Source organism: Dermacentor albipictus, chromosome 7 (assembly GCF_038994185.2).
Source record: "Dermacentor albipictus isolate Rhodes 1998 colony chromosome 7, USDA_Dalb.pri_finalv2, whole genome shotgun sequence".
Classification (NCBI taxonomy): Eukaryota; Metazoa; Arthropoda; class Arachnida; order Ixodida; family Ixodidae; genus Dermacentor; species Dermacentor albipictus.
Window position 1 is genome coordinate 122535793 of NC_091827.1, and position 18562 is coordinate 122554354.

Consider the following 18562-nt stretch of genomic DNA (forward strand, 5'->3'; position numbering starts at 1 on the left):
GTCGGTAGCAACTCCGTTAGGCAGGATACCAGTAAACTATCACGGGAGACGAAAGATCTGATCAAGAAACGCCAATGTATGAAAGCCTCTAACTCTACAGCTAAAATAAAACTGGCAGAACTTTCGAAGTTAAGTTACAAGCGTAAGAGAGCTGACATAAGGAAGTACAATATGGATAGAATTGAACATGCTCTCAGGAACGGAGGAAGCCTAAAAACAGTGAAGAAGAAACTAGGAATTGGCAAGAATCAGATGTATGCGTTAAGAGACAAAGCCGGCAATATCATTACTAATATGGATGAGATAGTTCAAGTGGCTGAGGAGTTCTATAGAGATTTATACAGTACCAGTGGCACCCACAACGACAATGGAAGAGAAAATAGTCTAGAGGAATTCGAAATCCCACAGGTAACACCGGAAGAAGTAAAGAAAGCCTTGGGAGATATGCAAAGGGGGAAGGCAGCTGGGGAGGATCAGGTAACAGCAGATTTGTTGAAGGATGGTGGGCAGATTGTTTTAGAGAAACTGGCCACCCTGTATACGCAATGCCTCATGACGTCGAGCGTACCAGAATCTTCGAAAAACGCTAACATAATCCTAATCCACAAGAAAGGGGACGCCAAAGACTTGAGAAATTATAGACCGATCAGCTTACTGTCCGTTGCCTACAAACTATTTACTGAGATAATCGCAAATAGAATCAGTAACACCTTAGACTTCTGTCAAGCAAAGGACCAGGCAGGATTCTGTAAAGGCTACTCAACAATAGATCATATTCACACTATCAATCAGGTGATAGAGGAATGTGCGGAATATAACCAACCCTTATATATAGCTTTCATTGATTTCGAGAAAGCGTTTGATTCTGTCGAAACCTCAGCAGTCATGGAGGCATTACGGAATCAGGGTGTAGACAAGCCGTATGTAAACATACTGAAAGATATCTATAGCGGCTCCACAGCCACCGTAGTCCTCCACAAAGAAAGCAGCAAAATCCCAATAAAGAAAGGCGTCAGGCAGGTAGATACAATCTCTCCAATGCTATTCACAGCGTGTTTACAGGAGGTATTCAGAGACCTGGATTGGGAAGAAGTGGGGATAAGAATTAATGGAGAATACCTTAGCAACTTGCGATTTGCTGATGATATTGCCTTGCTTAGTAACTTAGGAGACCACTTGAAATGCATGCTCACTACTCAGTGACCTGTCGAGGCAAAGCAGAAGGGTGGGTCTAAACATTAATCTGCAGAAAACTAAAGTAATGTTTAACAGTCTCGGAAGAGAACAGCAGTTTACGATAGGTAGCGAGGCACTGGAAGTGGTAAGGGAATACATATACTTGGGGCAGGTAGTGACCGCGGATCCGGATCATGAGACCGATATAAGAATAAGAATGGGCTGGGGTTCGTTTGGCAGGCATTCTCAGATCATGAACAGCAGGTTTCCATTATCCCTCAAGAGAAAAGTGTATAACAGCTGTGTCTTACCAGTACTCACCTACGGGGCAGAAACCTGGAGGCTTACGAAAAGGGTTCTACTCAAATTGAGGACGACGCAACGAGCTATGGAAAGAAGAATGATAGGCGTAACGTTAAGGGATAAGAAAAGAGCAGATTGGGTGAGGGAACAAACGCGAGTTAATGACATCTTAGTTGAAATCAAGAGAAAGAAATGGGCATGGGCAGGACATGTAATGAGGAGGGAGGATAACCGATGGTCATTAAGGGTTACGGACTGGATCCCAAGGGAAGGGAAGCGTAGCAGGGGGCGGCAGAAAGTTAGGTGGGCGGATGAGATTAAGAAGCTTGCAGGGACGGATGGCCACAATTAGTACATGACCGGGGTTGTTGCAGAAATATGGGAGAGGCCTTTGCCCTGCAGTTGGCGTAACCAGGCTGATGATGATGATGATATGTTTTGAATGAAAAGGCATCACCACACAAAGCTTTTACAGCATATAACATTTATCTCAGGAATTCGTGGCTTCATTGTTGTCTAAAGCTATTCTCAGTGACAACTTGAGTGTTCAGTATGAGCTCCGGCTACCAAACCCCATGGCAACTGCCCTTTGCGCCTTTGCATTCTGAAACATAGTTCCCGACAGGCACTGATATTGTATGAAGTCACCTCTGCATTGACATTATGGAAACAGGCCAGTGTAGCTGACTAGTACATTTATACGAATTCTTGGAGTTGTACACCAGAGCAGTTGCCACTGCATTTTTAGTTTGCATATATATATATAGTGTGTGTGTGCAGCTTTATCCACCATGCGTGTTAAATGCTTTAGGGCACCTTTATGTAATGGAACTCTGGTGTATGTGCTTGTATGTGTGCAAATTCTCTGGATACTCGCCTACTCTGGCTCTGTATGGCCATAGTAGCCTTTGTGCCATTATACACCATTAATCATAATCATCTAGATACTCAAGAGAACAAGTTGAATCTTTGAGTGTGGTAAAAAAAAGTGCTCTACGCCTAGCCTGGAAATCCCATATCGCTACCACAGTGCAGAATTGTTTAAGAAGCACCACATGATTCAAGTTCCATCAATGTATGATTACAAGCTATGCTGTTTATATGAACTCGGTTTGCTGAAGAATAATGATGCCATGACAAACCTAGGAAGGCTAGAGAAAAACTTCCTTGCTTATCACGTGCGCCATCCTGAAGTGTGGTACATCGCCAAATGTAGGACCAATTACAGAAATCAAATGTTAAAACTTCAATTGCCTACACTTCTAAACCACATAATAAAAGAAAATAAGATTGACATATCTAGTTCATCACCAAAACAACTGCATTTAATGTTTGTATAATGATTTGATACGATGATTTTCTATTTGACTACTGTATAATCCCCTTTACAAGTGACGTTTTATAACTCCTGTAAGTGTTTTCAAAACTCTTAGTAGGTTGTGCTCTCTTAGCCGTACGCTTTTATGTTTCCCCATGTGATAGGGGGTCAGGGCTCCTCAAGCTGTTCTTACAGCTTTTACGTGTCCTCTTTGTAACATTTTCTTGTTGCGGAATAAACTCAATTCAATTCAACTAAAATGCTCCCCTATATCTAACTCACAAAATTGGGAGCGTTTAATGATGCCCACAGTTCACCCTGGCACCTTATCACTTGGCGCACTTCAACACAGACGCACATGCGATCGCATTATTCTTCTACGCGAGATTATCAACAGGCGTATTTATGTTAACTCCCTCTTTACTGTTGCCAGTTCTTCAGCACGTGTCACTCGCAGTACATACCCGCTTAACGTCATGCCATTTATGCCGTTTTTAGACTGCTTCAAATTTTCTTTCTTTCCATTCACAGTTGAACTATGGAACAATTTAGATGGCACATTGCATATGATGTCTCTTGATCACTTTGTGCGAGAATTACCTAATCATATATTTTTCGAATGATACGGTGCTGTTTTCTGTGTTAATATTTTCGCTCACATTTGTAATCATGTAGGTTCCTAATAATATAGTTCTATGTGAAACCTTCTGTACCACTCCTGCAATGTCTCAATGACATGTGATAGCAGTATCTGTAAATAAATAAAGTAAATGCCCACACCTTGCTGTTTTGTGTTTATATAGAATTTGTTCTAATAAACAATAATTACAGTGAAATATTACTCATGATTTGTACTTGTGTATTGTAGATATTTTCATTGTGATAGCTCTTATTTACACCAGTTAATCATAATTCAAAGGGGCGCGTGCTCTTTTATACCAGCAGTCAAAAAGCTTGAAGATTGTCTGCAATTTCAAACATCTGAAAAGTATAACAGACCTGCCATGGGGGCTCTGTGGCTATTAATTGCCACAGAGTCGTCTGTTACTGAATGTTTGTGGTTGTAAGTTCGATTACTGGCCGTGGTAGCTACATCTTTATAGGGTAGGAGGTGAAAACACTCGTACTGAACTTGGGGTGCACATTATAAAGAACCCCATATAACCAGAGCTAGGCATTTGTTGCTTTGAGAAGTTAGCATCATCATAAATCAGTTTGGAGATGACATATTCTATACACATTTTGGCAGGCCGCCTTCACAAAAATTGTCGCAAAATCTAGTAGATGCATATTACACTGTTTCAGCAAGAAGTGGTTAATTTTCCCAGCGTAGAATATAATACTGTCGGCATGTTCGTGTGGCGTCATGAACAACTAAGCATCGGAGCAAATATATGCAAATGCTATATACAGCCTGGCTTCTTGAGTCAATATCCGTGTCTTATCAAAGTGGCACACATGCACATTGGCTCTTCCAAATTGAGCTCTGATTGGTCCTGTATTTATTATGGCCTCTAACTGGACCCACTGGGCTGCCAGTTGGAGTATGTGCGGTCCCAGTTGAAGCCTTATATGTAATCCCAGTCAGCCCCCAGCTGGAACCACTCGGTTCTAGTCAAGTCCCAATTGGTCCCAGTAGGCTCCTAGCAGGTCCCACTTCACTCCCACCAGGAACCAGTTAAAAGCCAGCTGGAACCAGCTGATCCCCGTGTGGGACCACTTGGTTCCAGTCAAGTCCCAATTGGTCCCAGTAGGCTCCCAGCTGGTCCCAGTCTGGGACCAATCTGGAACCAGCTGGGACCAATCTGAAACCAGCTGGCACCAGTCTGGAACCAGCTGGGACCAGTCCGGAACCAGCAGGGACCAGTTGGTCCCAGTTCATTACCAGTTCCCTATTTTCACCTGGGGGTCGACGGCCACACTCTGGATCGCCAGCATCACGGACTTGACCGAACCTCCATGGTTCCCGTCGCCAGTGCGATGCTGACGCTACAGCCTTCTTCGCCCAGGGCCACGTCGATAATGCCGGGTCAATGCCGCTTCTGTCCCGATCACAGCTCGGGTCACGCGCCTCGAGGGCTCGTGCCGTTCGGACCGATACGCGCACATCGTCCTCTTCCTTTCTTTCTGCGCCGCATGCCTCTTACATATCACAATGGCCCACCCACCATAGCGGATGCCAATTTGACGCAGGGCCGTTGTCCACGTACCGACATGAAGCCGGTGGATAGGACAGGTAGACTTGCGGCTTGTGACCAAAGGGACGTCGATGAAGGCGCCAAAGAAGGCCGCTCGTTTTCGTCACATTCCTGTTGCTGCGTACATTTGCGCAATAGCTGTGCGTTCCGGACCAAGTCCAGGCGAAGGCTGTCGTTGTCTTTTTTCAGATCAAGAATCAAACTTCTAAATGACGCAATTTTGTCACACAGGGCCTGTACAACGACACGAAGTTGGCAGCAGGCTCCATCACAGGCGGCGACGTCTTGCTCCCGCGAGACATATACAAGTGGCATTGGGAGCTCTATACTGTTGCACCCGTTGCGCCTAGTACCCTGGGAGCACTTGTACGTACTCGATCCCATGGACATGTATAGTTCGTACTGTTCGCCAACGATGCTGAAGAACTTGAAGTGGAGCCGGTGGCCACAAGGCCTAGAGCTTCTGAGAAATTGTCGGCCGAAGAACGGCTGCGAGCACGAATCGCACTTGTCCTGTGAACCAGTCATGACATGTCAACACAAGAAATGGCCATACATGCGCGAAGTCGGCGCAGTCGCGGATCGCGGCAAGAACGTGGGCGCGCTCATTCAGTGCGCAGAAATCAATGCGCGCGGAAATACGCGGAAATGAAATTGCTCGGTTTGACAGAAACAAGATGACCTCTCGCTTGCTTTTTGCTGCGTCTGTTGCGGAGTGCGTGTGCGGTATGTGTAGCAAGCTTTGTGCCTAATAAATGATTGTTAGTGTAGCGCTTTAGAACTGATGGCAGCGCTAAAAAGGACGGACAAACGATGAAAAGACGACACGACGACGAGGAAACGTCGTCGTGTCGTCTTTTCATCGTGTGTCCGTCCTTTTTAGCGCTACCATCAGTTCTAAAGAATGCATCACCAACTAGCCCAGCACCAAGTTTTATTGTAGGGTAGAGCTGTCTGTCTTTGCCTTCTTTCTGGGCTTTAGAATTTTTTTTCAGTGTTCTTGCGCTACATCATGTCGTTCAACAAACACCAGCTAGCCCAAGAAAAAGTTATTGTTCGGTACAGGTTGCGCCAGCCAACCAGAAAAGGAGCTCTCCTAGTATCCGCATCTGATCACCATCTGAGCAATTAGTGATAGCCAAAGTACAGCTTGTATCTCTACAACTCTTGGCTTCTGCAATGAGTCTATCATTGCATAAACCATAAATGCAGAAGTACATATTAGCATGCTTTATAAAAAGCCAGAGGAGTGCTATACTGAGGAAGTGATAAAAATGGTAAGAATGTCCTGGCTCAAAACATTTCGAGTTTATCAACACCAACTGACGAGTAACTGAGAAAGTCGGTGCATGTTCATGTCTAACTTTTGAGTGCGACACAAGGGACAGAAGGGAGACCACAGGGCACAAAAGGTATCATTCAATGTTTATTTTAATGGAAGGAATAAAGAAGATATTTACACTTCATGTGCACTGGAACTGCGTGAACATTTTTTCAGAAAGAGGGCAAAAGTTACAATACCAATCTACAAAAGCATGATAAACGGTACTTGCATAACAAGCACTGAGTGATTGCTATTCGATATAAATGAGAGAGAGTTCCTCTTTGTCATGCAATCATAATGAGAACGAACTGCCACGTCCCATTCTTTTATGTGGTATTCCTCAGTGTTTTTGTTGGTCAATCGGTTGCCGTAAGTGAACAAAACAGACGAAACAATACAAATATGACCACAGCACCAGTAGTTTCGATGCATTGTAAAGTGAGACAAGCATGCTTGTGCCTTGAGTGAATTATGGTGCTCTCCTGGGTGCATCTTGAGGCACGAGCCAGCCTCAGTACATTTGACCATATATACATATGATTAAAGCAATAGACCCCTGATGGACACAAGAAAAATTTCGTTGTATGTTTAAGTAAGCAAGCTTCACTTGCCTGGGTGCTTTTCTCAATTCGCTTGTGGACTACTATGGGCACACATTTCCAGCAAAAGATAGGGTATGCACAACAGTCCACAAGTGAACTGTGAAAGGCGAACAGGCAAGCGAGGTTTGCTTGGTCATAGATAACACCAAATTTGTATAGTGTGTGTGAGAGGCAGTATAATGTATCCCTTTCCCATGTGGTCAAATGTACACAGGGCGGGCTGGCCATAACTAAATGTGCGAAATATATGCCAAAGAAGTCACTCAAATATTTCTCTCAAAAGACCAGTATGCTCGTCCAACTTAACCGTGCATTGGCGCGATAGGGCTTCAGGCTGGATTGAGTTAGTTCATCTGTTTTCAGCCACGGCGAAAAATTGAAAAGAGAAATCAGCGAGGCATACAACATATATAAGACGTGTAAGTCAGTTCTCATTATCAATGCAACAAAGGTGTCATATCTAGACGGCAAGGAATTGAAAGTAGTCTGCGCATATTTACATTTCTTTTTATACAAACAGCGTTTATCGTGATTTTATGCCTTTGTATCACAACTTACACCTTCCCTCTGAAAGAACTTGCGCACAATATCAGCATACATCCAGTGTTATTGCTATCTTTAAACCTTCCATAAAAATAAAGAGACAGTTGTTAGCAGCAATCATGTTGTATCGTGTCCTTTCCCTCACTGTGTAAATTTTGCCCTAATAGGTTACATGAACTGACTGGCATACTCATAAGGACACTACAAATTTCACCTAGTCAACACGGCTGGTTCTGAGAAAATGCACAAATACGGTGATAGGTATCTATTGGCATAGCGTAGCAATAGTAGGTCCAAGTTAGCTTCGAGACTGCTGCAACACTTCCCTTGCCACACGACTACCGTGCTTAACAGACCACAGAAGTGTAAGTGCCCAACAAAAACAAGCAGCTGCATCAACGATAAATTTGATCAGCAATCAGAAATACGCTGTTTCATGTAGTTAAAACAAGCTAATATGCATAAACTATGTGCACATGTAGAATTACCTATAGCTACTTGTCAATCCAACTTAAACCCGTATAAGAGTTGCACTGCATGTGATGCTTCTTCTAGACACTGGTGGTTTTGTCGAAAATACCTTTAGAATCAGATAAAATACTTTCAATCCATCTGCCCAGTAATAGAAGTCTTACTGATAGCATTATAAATTGGACTTGCTAGTTGAACATATTCTAACATGAACAGCACCAAGCAGATTGAATAGAAGACTGACCACTGTGCTTACCAAATACATAGTATGAAGCAGAACACATGGAAAGGGATTCAAAGTATTAGAAATAATTGTTGATAGCCGTCTAATTAGGGCGTGTAGGTTGAATATCACTATTACAATTACACGAATTCCAATCAGAATGTACTATGTAATGCTATTGAAATCAGATTCATTTGATGAGTTACATTGCAACAACGAGCAAACGCCACAGCAAGACCAAGCACGCAATTTAGCACTATGTGCGAAATAGTGTTCTTTAATAATTTAGCATCAATACAATGAAATATCTATCAGCTTACTATGTGGTCTATGTTGTATTGACCCAAAATGAAAAATAATGTAACTGGGCAGAGACTGTCAACTGCCACTATTCCTACTTGCATGAATGCGGATAGCTTGCCAAGAATATAAAAACAATGGGAGAAAAAAAAATCAAGCTTACTAGAAAGCACCTCAGTGCCACAGTAACTGCTGCACACTGACTACTCGCCTTCATTTATCATTTCACGAAGTTCCAGCTCATCAATTGTGTATTTGACAGTGGCAGTCATTCTGGAAACAAGAGAGACATGATTGTGAATATGAATGTTAAACAATGGTAAGCACGCCGTGTGCTTAGACCGGCGACATATTTGGCCCACTAAACTTTGAATTCTTACATGCGCAGAAACTGCACAAGCGCGTAAAAAGAACAGAAAGAATTCGGAAATATAGAAGCTACAGCATAGAAAACAGTTTCAAAACAATAGAATCAAAATAGGAACTGATAAATACACTGTGTTCTAAGCAAAAATAAAATTTAGCGACTCATGCAAGAAAAGATATTTAACATCAGGACATGTTAGGCCTAGTTTTATATAGGAAATGATGTCTGCCTAACAGCTGTGAACACAACTACGCAGCAAGTTCCGTAAATATTGTTACGGAATGATGAAAGAAGAGAGAGCAAGAAGAAAATGGCGAGACACTGGCTGCTGCGTATTGTTGGTCGTCAGCCACCTTATCTACTCTGACTCATCCTGTATATATATTATAAATACAGTCTTTATATACTCCCAACATCCCTGTAACATATTGGTGGAAGGTGCGCGGTACCACGGCTGGAAACGGAGCTCCGCAGTGGACGTCGCATCACCGTCCGCACCATGAATGACGGTGAGCACTCGGGATCAACGTCGTTGCCGTCTCCAACGTCACCATCGCACGCTACGTCGCTGTCCCCTTCGGTTGTGGTTCTGCAACCCAAGGATCCCGGAACTTTCTGCGGGAGAGATGACGCCGACATTGAAGAGTGGGTGCCCATGTACGAACGCGTGAGTGGAATCAACAGATGGGACCCTACGGTTACGCTTGCTAACCTGTTTTTCTCCCTAAGAGGCACGGCAAAGGTGTGGTACGAGAAGCACGAAGAGGAGCTAACCAGCTGGGACCAATGCAAAGAGAAGTTGACAGAGTTGGTTAGCAAGCCATCCGGCCACAAAATTGCTGCAAAGCAGGAACAGGCCTCCCGTGTCCAATCCTCCACGGAGTCCTATGTCTCGTACATCCAGGATGGGATGACACTTTGTCGTAAAGCCGATCACGAGATGACAGAAGCTGAGAAGGTTGGGCAAGTGCTTAAGGACATTTCTGACGACGCGTTTAATCTGTCCATGTGCAAAAGCTTCTCTATAGTTGATCGAATCATTAAAGAGTGCCGACCATTCGAGCAGGCCAAAAGCCGACGCGTCTTGCAACCATTCGCCAGACTTCGCAATACTGCCACAACGTCGACGGGTGAAGATCAACCCGCACAGCAGCATGCGTCGCCATCAGATGACATGGTGCGAATTGTTCGACGTGAACTGGATGCGATGGCGCCCGCAGCTTTTGTTCGCGTAGACCAGATGCTACCAATTTTTTAGTTCCCCTCGTACAAGCCATCGTTCGCCAGGAAATTGAAAATATTTGTTTACATTCTGTCTATGCTGTCGCCAATCTCAGAGCTAAGGAACGCCCTTCTACTATTTTCGCTCCACCCCAACGCTTTTCTACGCGAGATCACAACCCGACTGAGCGGACAACTGCGGATGACCAGCCGATATGTTTCACCGGTCGCCGCATTGGTCATGTCGACCGATAATGTCGTAACTCGCGGCCCTCAACAACTCGCACGCCCACCAACTTGAGCCGTTTTGATGGAAATACCCGCAATGTTTAGCCCACCGACGAGTCTAACGGCGCCGATAACTCTTCTAGGAACACGTGGTACCATCGCCGCGCGGGCACCAGTTTCGCTCACCGCAGCCACGTCGCCTTTCATCCCCGGTGGCTTTTGGCCGCACCCTTTCAGAAAAGTAAGAAATTCAGCCCTGGGAGGTGGTGCTGCATTGCCCACTGCTGCAGCAAATCCTCTGTCTGTGCCCATAAAGAGAAGTGTAATTGACGTTAAAATAGACGGCTTACCTGTCCAAGCACTCGTCGACACTGAAGCCCACGTATCTGTAATGAGTGCTAGGCTACGTAGACGTTTAAAGAAGGTCCTCACCCAAGCAGCTGCCCGAGTGTTCGTGTGGCCGACGCGGCGTGCTGGTTGTTCTTGGAATGTGTACTGCGCGATTATAGCCGGCCGCTCTACTTCTGTTCTCTTTGCTGTGATCGACAACTGTCCTCACGACATTATCCTTGGATTGGACTTTTTATCCAATCATTCCGCTCTCACCGACTGCGCAACTGGCCTTCTTCAGTTCGAACTGCCCCAAGTCGCTGATGTGCCGAGCACCGCTCCACTGCACTTGTGTTCGCTTCAAGATGTGCGTCTGTCACCTGAGGCAGTCACTTACGTCGCTTTGACCACACAGCCACAGATTCCCGATGGTGAATATGTCCTTCGCCTCATCATCGACGTGCTTTTGAACCGGAACGTTGCTGTTCCACATACGCTGGTGATGATTACTAATAACAACGTCGTTTTCCGGCTTCTGAGTTTCAGCCTGTGCCCTCAAGTGCTTCCAGCCGGCATGTTCATGGCCGGCGTTTCTAATACTTCCGAATCTCACATTGAAAGTCTGTATGCCGAGAGCGGTTCCGTAGCACCACTTGAACCTCACAGCTCTGGTTCCCTAACGGATGACTTGGCGAAGATGATTGCACCTGACCTCACCTCTGTGCAGGCCGCGGACATAGGTCTCCTTCTCGAATCATACCATCACATCTTTGATTTCGGTGACAAGCCTTTAGGACAAACATGTGTTGTTCACCACATTATCAACACTGGATCCATGAATCCTATTCGTCGACGTCCCTATCGTGTATCGCATGCTGAACGTCGAGTCATCCAATCAGAATTGGACAAAATGTCCGCAAGGAGGTCATCGAACCATCAGCCAGCCCTTCGGGTTGGCCTGTCGTTCTAGTGCAAAAAAGATGGTACCTGGCATTTTCGCATCGATTATCGCCATTTTAACAAGATCACCCGAAAGGACGTCTACCCACTACCACGCATCGATGATGCCTTGGACTGCTTGCACGGAGCTAAATAATTTTCGTCCATTGATCTTTGATCCGGCTACTGGCTCATTTCTGTTGATGAAATGGACCGCGAGAAGGCGGCCTTTATCACGCCGGATGGCTTATATCAGTTCGAAGTTATACCCATTGGCTTATCCCGGGTAGCACACAAAGTCTTGAAAACGTCGTATTAAGGGATTCACCGCCTGAAACGAATTTTTGACCAAAATCAACGCATCAAAGACGTTCCAAACAAGATAGCTTAAAGACGAGGGTGCATACGTTTTGATAACGTTGGAAGCCAGGCAGCTTAAAAACGAGGGGTGAATACGTTTTGAAAACGACTCAAGGCGCCACCGCCACGCCACGGCGCGTCAGCCTCTTTAGCGGCTTCTACAATATTCAACAACCCATCAACGCGATCCAACCTTGCGCAAGGTGGCGATACCGTCGTCAACTCATGTGACCAAGGTGGCCACGTGATGCGTGATGCCGGGCAGCCGGGCGAGCCAGGCATACTGGCGTCGTCATGGCGTCGTCGCGTCACCGCACTCGCATTGCGCTGTGGTGTGTTTGCGGCTGTTCTGAATGCTGCCCTTTGCTATGTAAGTGTTGCAGGGTTTTGCTGTCAAGAAAACGATATTCTGTGATCAGTTTGGGTTGTGCGATATGTTTGTGTGGTTATAATTTGGAAATCAGTAGTGTTTTCAATTGTTATGTGACCAAGGCGGCCACGTTATTCGTGAAGCCGGGCATAGTTGCGTTATCTCACTCGCATGGCACTATGGTCTGTTTGCGACTGTTCTGAATGTGCTGCCGCTGCCCTTTGTCATGTAAGTGTTGCAGTGCTTTACTGTCAAGAAAACGACATACTGTGATTCGTTTGGGTTGTGCGATCTGTTTGAGCCGGGCATAATAGCGTTATCGCACTTGCATTGCGCTGTGGTATAATAGCGGCTGTTCTGAATGTGCTGCCGCTGCCCATTGTCATGTAAGTGTTGCAGGGTTTTGCCGTCAAGAAAACGACGTTCTGTGATTAGTTTGGGTTGCGCGATCTGTTTGTGTAGTTTAATTTGGAAATCAGTAGTGTTTTCAATTGGAGGGCGCGGAGTGGAGGGCACTGATCAGCTCTTCAAGTTCATTGTAATGTTATGTGAGGCGCCTTTTCACTGACGCTGTAATTAAGGGCAGTATAAGGACGAAAGTTAGAGGGACGAAATTGTGCCTGTGTGTCCCTAGCGTCGGGATCAGCCGCTATGCGTGATCCTAACAAGAAAGCATCTTGCAGAATGCGAAGAAAGGCGGCAAAATTTCTGTCAGTGCGCACCTTGCCGATCTCCGCAATAGAGCCGTCATCGTGGTATTTTAGTCTCCCGTTTAGCAAGAGTGTTGCAGACAAGGCAACTGGTTCAAACAGGCTTTTTTTTAATGATTCAGTACTAGTGCGGTATCCCAAAAGGTGAGGTCAAGTGCTTGCCCTATTTTCTTCCCTCGCGTATCGAGTGCACCATACCGTGCTTTTATCGTTTGCGCTTCAGGTTCTCGATTGTGTTTTCGCCCCCTTTACCCACGTGATGGGTATTTTATGGTATTACCGGGTACCACATGTGTCCATATATTGTGTCCAATGTATGAAACGGCCAAACTTGATTTTATTTGACGCCTAAAATGGTAGTAATGTCTGGAGTCCCTTGTAGCTTTGTGTTTGTTATCAATTTTACAATTTGGCGAATGGATACAGCATGTACGCTGCATAACTCGCTTCTGGATACTGCATACGTGATTCGATTGTGCCCTTGGTATAAAATAACTTGTATGCTTTAGGTAGTACGATTGTTTGCAGTTTGGGACATGTGTCGGAATGTACGCTGTGCGCCCTTCGCGCTTTACGGCGGCCTACCGAGTTCGTGCGGGTGCCATGTGTGCGCATGGAGTTCGCGAAGCGCTCTCGCAGTATATATATATATATATATATATATATATATATATATATATATATATATATATATATATATATATATATATACATATATATATTCTGATCACGCACTTCGTACAACAGGGCATGTCGCAGTTCTTTGTCCTTGTGGAACACATTTTCCTAGCGTACGTCTATGCATTATTTGATACCGGTTTCACACGGGGCTCTTTTAGCCGCTATCCAGTCCGTTACAAATCGAATTTCTCGGTCGTGATTGGCTCCTCTGCGTAAGCTACGAGAGTGAGCCAGTCGCATCGATAATTTCGATCCGGATCGGGCTTGATCGCGATCGAGAGTGGTCGCGTGACACGGGTTTTACACATGGCTCCCACATAGGGAACCCTTTAAGTTCAATGCTACTGAGTGAAGAGCAAGTGCATATATATGCCAGTGGTGGTATGTGGGCAAGTCTTTCTGGTGAAGCCAATACTTGTGCATTCAAAACATTTCAATTACCAGCGTAGTGCATAAATGTGTCTACTTCGACAAAATGGAGCACCATGCAGATATCTGAGCAAACCTGTCCAAGGCAGCAAGTGCGTTTACATTGAAAGCACTACCAGCATGTGCGGCAGTTCTATTTCCAGCAGCGGGACTGCACAATAATCAGTAGGGTGCTCTCAAGCTGTTTACCTATGACGCTCTGCCTGGACTGTGTGCCAAATATTTTGGGACGTGAAAGTGGGGGTGAATTGGTAAACATCAGTGGAACTGTGCCTGGACTTTGTGGCAAATGTTTTTGGATGTGAAAGTGTGAGTGAACTGGCAAAGAATTTGCTCTGGGCTACATGTGTTAAACGTTTTTCTCATTCAGAGTGCTTTTTTTACTTTAGGAGACTGGAGATGTGCGCAAAGTGTGACATGTCAGTGTGCTAATATTGTATTTGCTGGTTTGCAAATTATTCGTTGCAACTTTGTTTTTGCCAGAGAGGTACAACTTTGCCTCTTGTAAAGGGCGTTTTAGATAAAACACTTGCTATTTAATATGACCATTGCTTCCTTTGTTACAACATGCAGCTTCCATTGCATTTCAGTTTATTTCCATGTTTACGTAAGTTTCTAATATGAGGCTTGCATATTCATTTCTCACGTTCTGGAGTGGCAAGATGCAGCATTACTGTCTCATCGTTCGCTGTACTACAGTAGTGTTCACTTATTACACTGAATCCCCCGTTTAAGTATTCTGTACTAATTTCACTTTATTGCTTTTTTATTGCAGGGTTATTTTTTCTCGCCATTACCTTCTTTGATATATCCTAAAGGCAATATTTCCAATTTTGCATTGTTCCTATTTTTTTTATGTCTGTCACAGGATTGTTTTACGATGGTATGCGGTGGTACTTCTTTTTGTGCTCTTTTCAAGCTTCTAGCTGATTGGTAACATTGCTTGGAGGCAGTTACCATCCGATTCATACTGTTGCATTTTTCAGTCTACTTCTTCCATTCGCTCCGATGTCACTTCCTCATAACTCTAGTCCATCTCATAGCACGTGCAATTTTCTATGATAAATTAGACACTTTAGTACACCCCAGGTTTTTCTGTTCATTTTTGTATGCGTACTTGGAATTTTGTTTATGTGCTAGTGAATGTTTACTTTCGAGTTCATTACGAATTCTTTCTGCGACTTTTGTCATTGTTGATGCACTTTTACTTCTATTTGCATTTCTCACACAATTTGTTCGAACGTTGCATAATCATTACATTTTAATAAAGTGTTTTTGCTTAGTCACAATGTTCTCATTTCATGCATTCTTGGCATGAAGGGCTTGGTCTGGCCACCTGCCAAGACGTGGCCATTTGTTCTTTGCAGGATGTCATTCCCATTGTGGTTGTAAGCATCGTAGCTTACTAAAGGTGGTATTAAGGATTTATTATTCCTAACAGGTTCATTTTCGTGCGACTTGGTAGAGGATGCGCCGGCCATGCGAGGAACAGTGCTTGGCACTGCGCCAGGGCTCTTACAGTCAACACCGACTTCTCTACTCATCTGGGGCGCGATTGCAGATCGTTGTTCGAAACGCCCGATCAGTTTCACCTCACGCGATTGGCCTAGGCCGTGCCAACAAGAGCGGCTGACGACGTCTGCGCGGCATAGGCCAGTCGCGTGAGACGAAACTAAACGCGTGTTTTGAACAACGATGTCTCATCGCGCCCGTCACCCGCGAAAATTAGCTTCAGATGATCGTAAAGCTTTCAAGACCGCTTCTAGACCAGCTTTTTGATAACGTCCTAAAAACGTTTAGAAATTGGTTACGAATAGTTTTGGCAAAGGAATTATTTGTGTCTTTGCCAATCCTATTTCTAGACCAGGTTTTCGAATACGTCTTGCAGACCTGTTCTAGATCGTCTCAAGAAAGTGATTAAGCCCGACATTAGCAGAGATATACGACGTTTTCCCGCCGAAGTTCTCTCATTCGTGTCTTCTGTAACCCGTTTTTATCGTCTTGGATAAACGCTACGAAAACGTTACGTATCTCTTTTGTGCTACCTGGGATGTGATGCTCCTGTGACATTTGAACGTATGATAGACTCTCTTCTGCGAGGCTACAAATGGACCACCTGTCTCTGTTACCTTGACGACGTTATTGCTTTTCTCCCACGTTTGGCAGCCACCTTACCGGACTCACTGCCATTCTTGCGGTCTTCCGAAAAGCCGGCCTCCAACTGGAGACCACAAAGTGCCAATTTGGGTGCCGTCAGATTAAGGTGTTGGGACACCTCGTTGACGCGTCTGGTGTCCAACCAGATCGGGAAAAAGTTCGCACCGTACACAGTTTCCCTGTCCCACATTCTGGTTTTGACGTGCGCTGCTTCGTCTGCAGCCTGTGTTCTTACTTTCCAGCAGAACCTTTTCTTGTGCCAGTTGGTGCATGTTACTGAAATACTAAAGCGCCAAACAGACGACACAAGAATAGACACGGACGAGCACTTACTAACACCTGATGCTTTATTCTAAGAAACACACAATATATACGCAAATATGGCAGCGCAACTCACACGTTGTCGAAAGACACATGGTAATCAGGCAAAAGGCGGCGATAAAAAGATTGTAAAAGATGACGTTCGCTACAATGACACGTGCTGTATAGGACCATAAATGATAATGGTTACGCGACACACACAACGCCTTCGTAAGGGAGTACCCCCTTAAAAACTCAAAGATTAAGTTTTCTCACTAAGCGCAGGCGGTGCAGCAACGTGCTCAGTTCTGACTTAGGGCTTCTACAAAGGACATTTCACTTATATACAGAATTTTTCGTGGTTCTCTGACGCATTCCAGGCCCTTCCTTTTAATGTGGAAAGGTTCCCGCAGCTCACGGGCAACATCGTCTAGACTTCTGTCCAGAACTATGGTATCTCTTAGGTGAGGCTTGCACCCGCACTCTTTGCAATGCCTGGTCAATTGGAACCAGTTTCTTTTTTCTGTGAGTGTTCATGTTCTTTTAGCCTTTCATTTAAACATCGCCCCGTTTGTCCAATGTACACCTTATTGCATGACAGCGGTATCTGATAAACCACCCCTTCCTCGCAACTGACTAGTGGATCGGTATGCTGGGTTACGCAGATCGCGCGTTGTTTTTTGGTTGTTAACGCGAGCGCACAATGTAACAAGTTTTGAAGGAGCTGAGAAGACAACCGGGACTTGGAATTTACTCGCGACCGCAGTGCATGAGCTACTTTCTTTGAATAGGCGTGTTGCCGGGAAGGTGTCATCTGAAGACCAGGAAAGGTGCCTACTGCAAAAAGTAGACGCTCTGCCAAGAACAGTTTCGAAGAAAGCTTCAAAAAAACGATCTGGGATTAACAATGTAGTCACCTTTTTCAAGGACAATGACCTGCTGCTTTTATAGGCTGACAAGGAAGGAGGATTCGTTGTGGTCCCACAAGGAATTTACAAGGAAAAGCCCTGCCGAGCTGTGGAAAGGAATTTCGCCACGTCAAGCCTTAAGCCGGCTAGGGGTATGCTGTGTCCCTCTGCAAGGAACTGGAACTAGGAAAGATAGCAAATGCCATAAGTAAGTGAAAAATAAGACTGGACATGTTTTTTACCACCACGGCCCCCAAAGAAGAAGTTCCGTTCCGTTGTATCATGAGCGAAAAGGAATCTTAGCAACGTCACGTTAGCCAGTTTCTCTAAAATCATTTGCGTTCACTTAACATAAAAGATCCTTTCGAAACAAAAAACTCCTATGATGTGATAGGATTTTAGCAGTCCTGCGGTACCGTAGGTAATTTTTCTCGGTCGATGTTCAGGATTTTTTTTATTATATCCCAGACAAGGAGCTGTTTTTAGCTGTTCAGGCATGTATTGAAAAGAAAGGCAGTGTTCCGTTTCAGACTTCTGTGGGCATATCAGTAGAAAATTTCATTAGGCTTCTGGAGTTTCATCTTAGTTCCAGGCTAGTTCAGTTTGAAGATAGGGTTTGTGTTCAGAAAAAGGGCAGCGGTATAACGTCCTGTGTAGCCCCTATCTTAAGCAATATTTTTCTCTCGGCCGTTGATAGCATTTTGAACAGCATGCTTGACAAACAGAAGGTTTTGAAAGTATTTAGATACGTAGATGATTTCGTAATTGTGTTAAACAGACAGAATCCATCAGACCACAAAGAAACTGTCAAATAGATGCTAGAGGTTTTTAGAGTATATAGCCATGGTTTAGAATACCCCTGTTAACTATCAAAGAACAATAAGTTACAATTTTTTAGACCTCGAGCTCAACCTGCGAGCAGAAGTGCACTGGATGTACCACCACAGAGCGTAAAAAGAGCTCTTGTTTTATGAGTCAGCCCACTCTAAGACCGTAAAAGGAGCGATAGCCACAGCGGCATTAGAATCGTCTGCCAGGAAATCGTGTAAGCATAGTATACGAAGCAGCTTCCAACCGTAGATTGAAAGGTTAAAAGAGGCGGGG

General features: G+C 44.7%; 1 protein-coding gene across 5 annotated transcripts in view; it reads right to left on the reverse strand.

Moving 5' to 3' along the window:
• The window catches only part of LOC139047605 (probable chitinase 2), a 343683-nt gene that overhangs the window by 95788 nt on the left and 229333 nt on the right, over positions 1-18562 (reverse strand). The window lies entirely within an intron of this gene.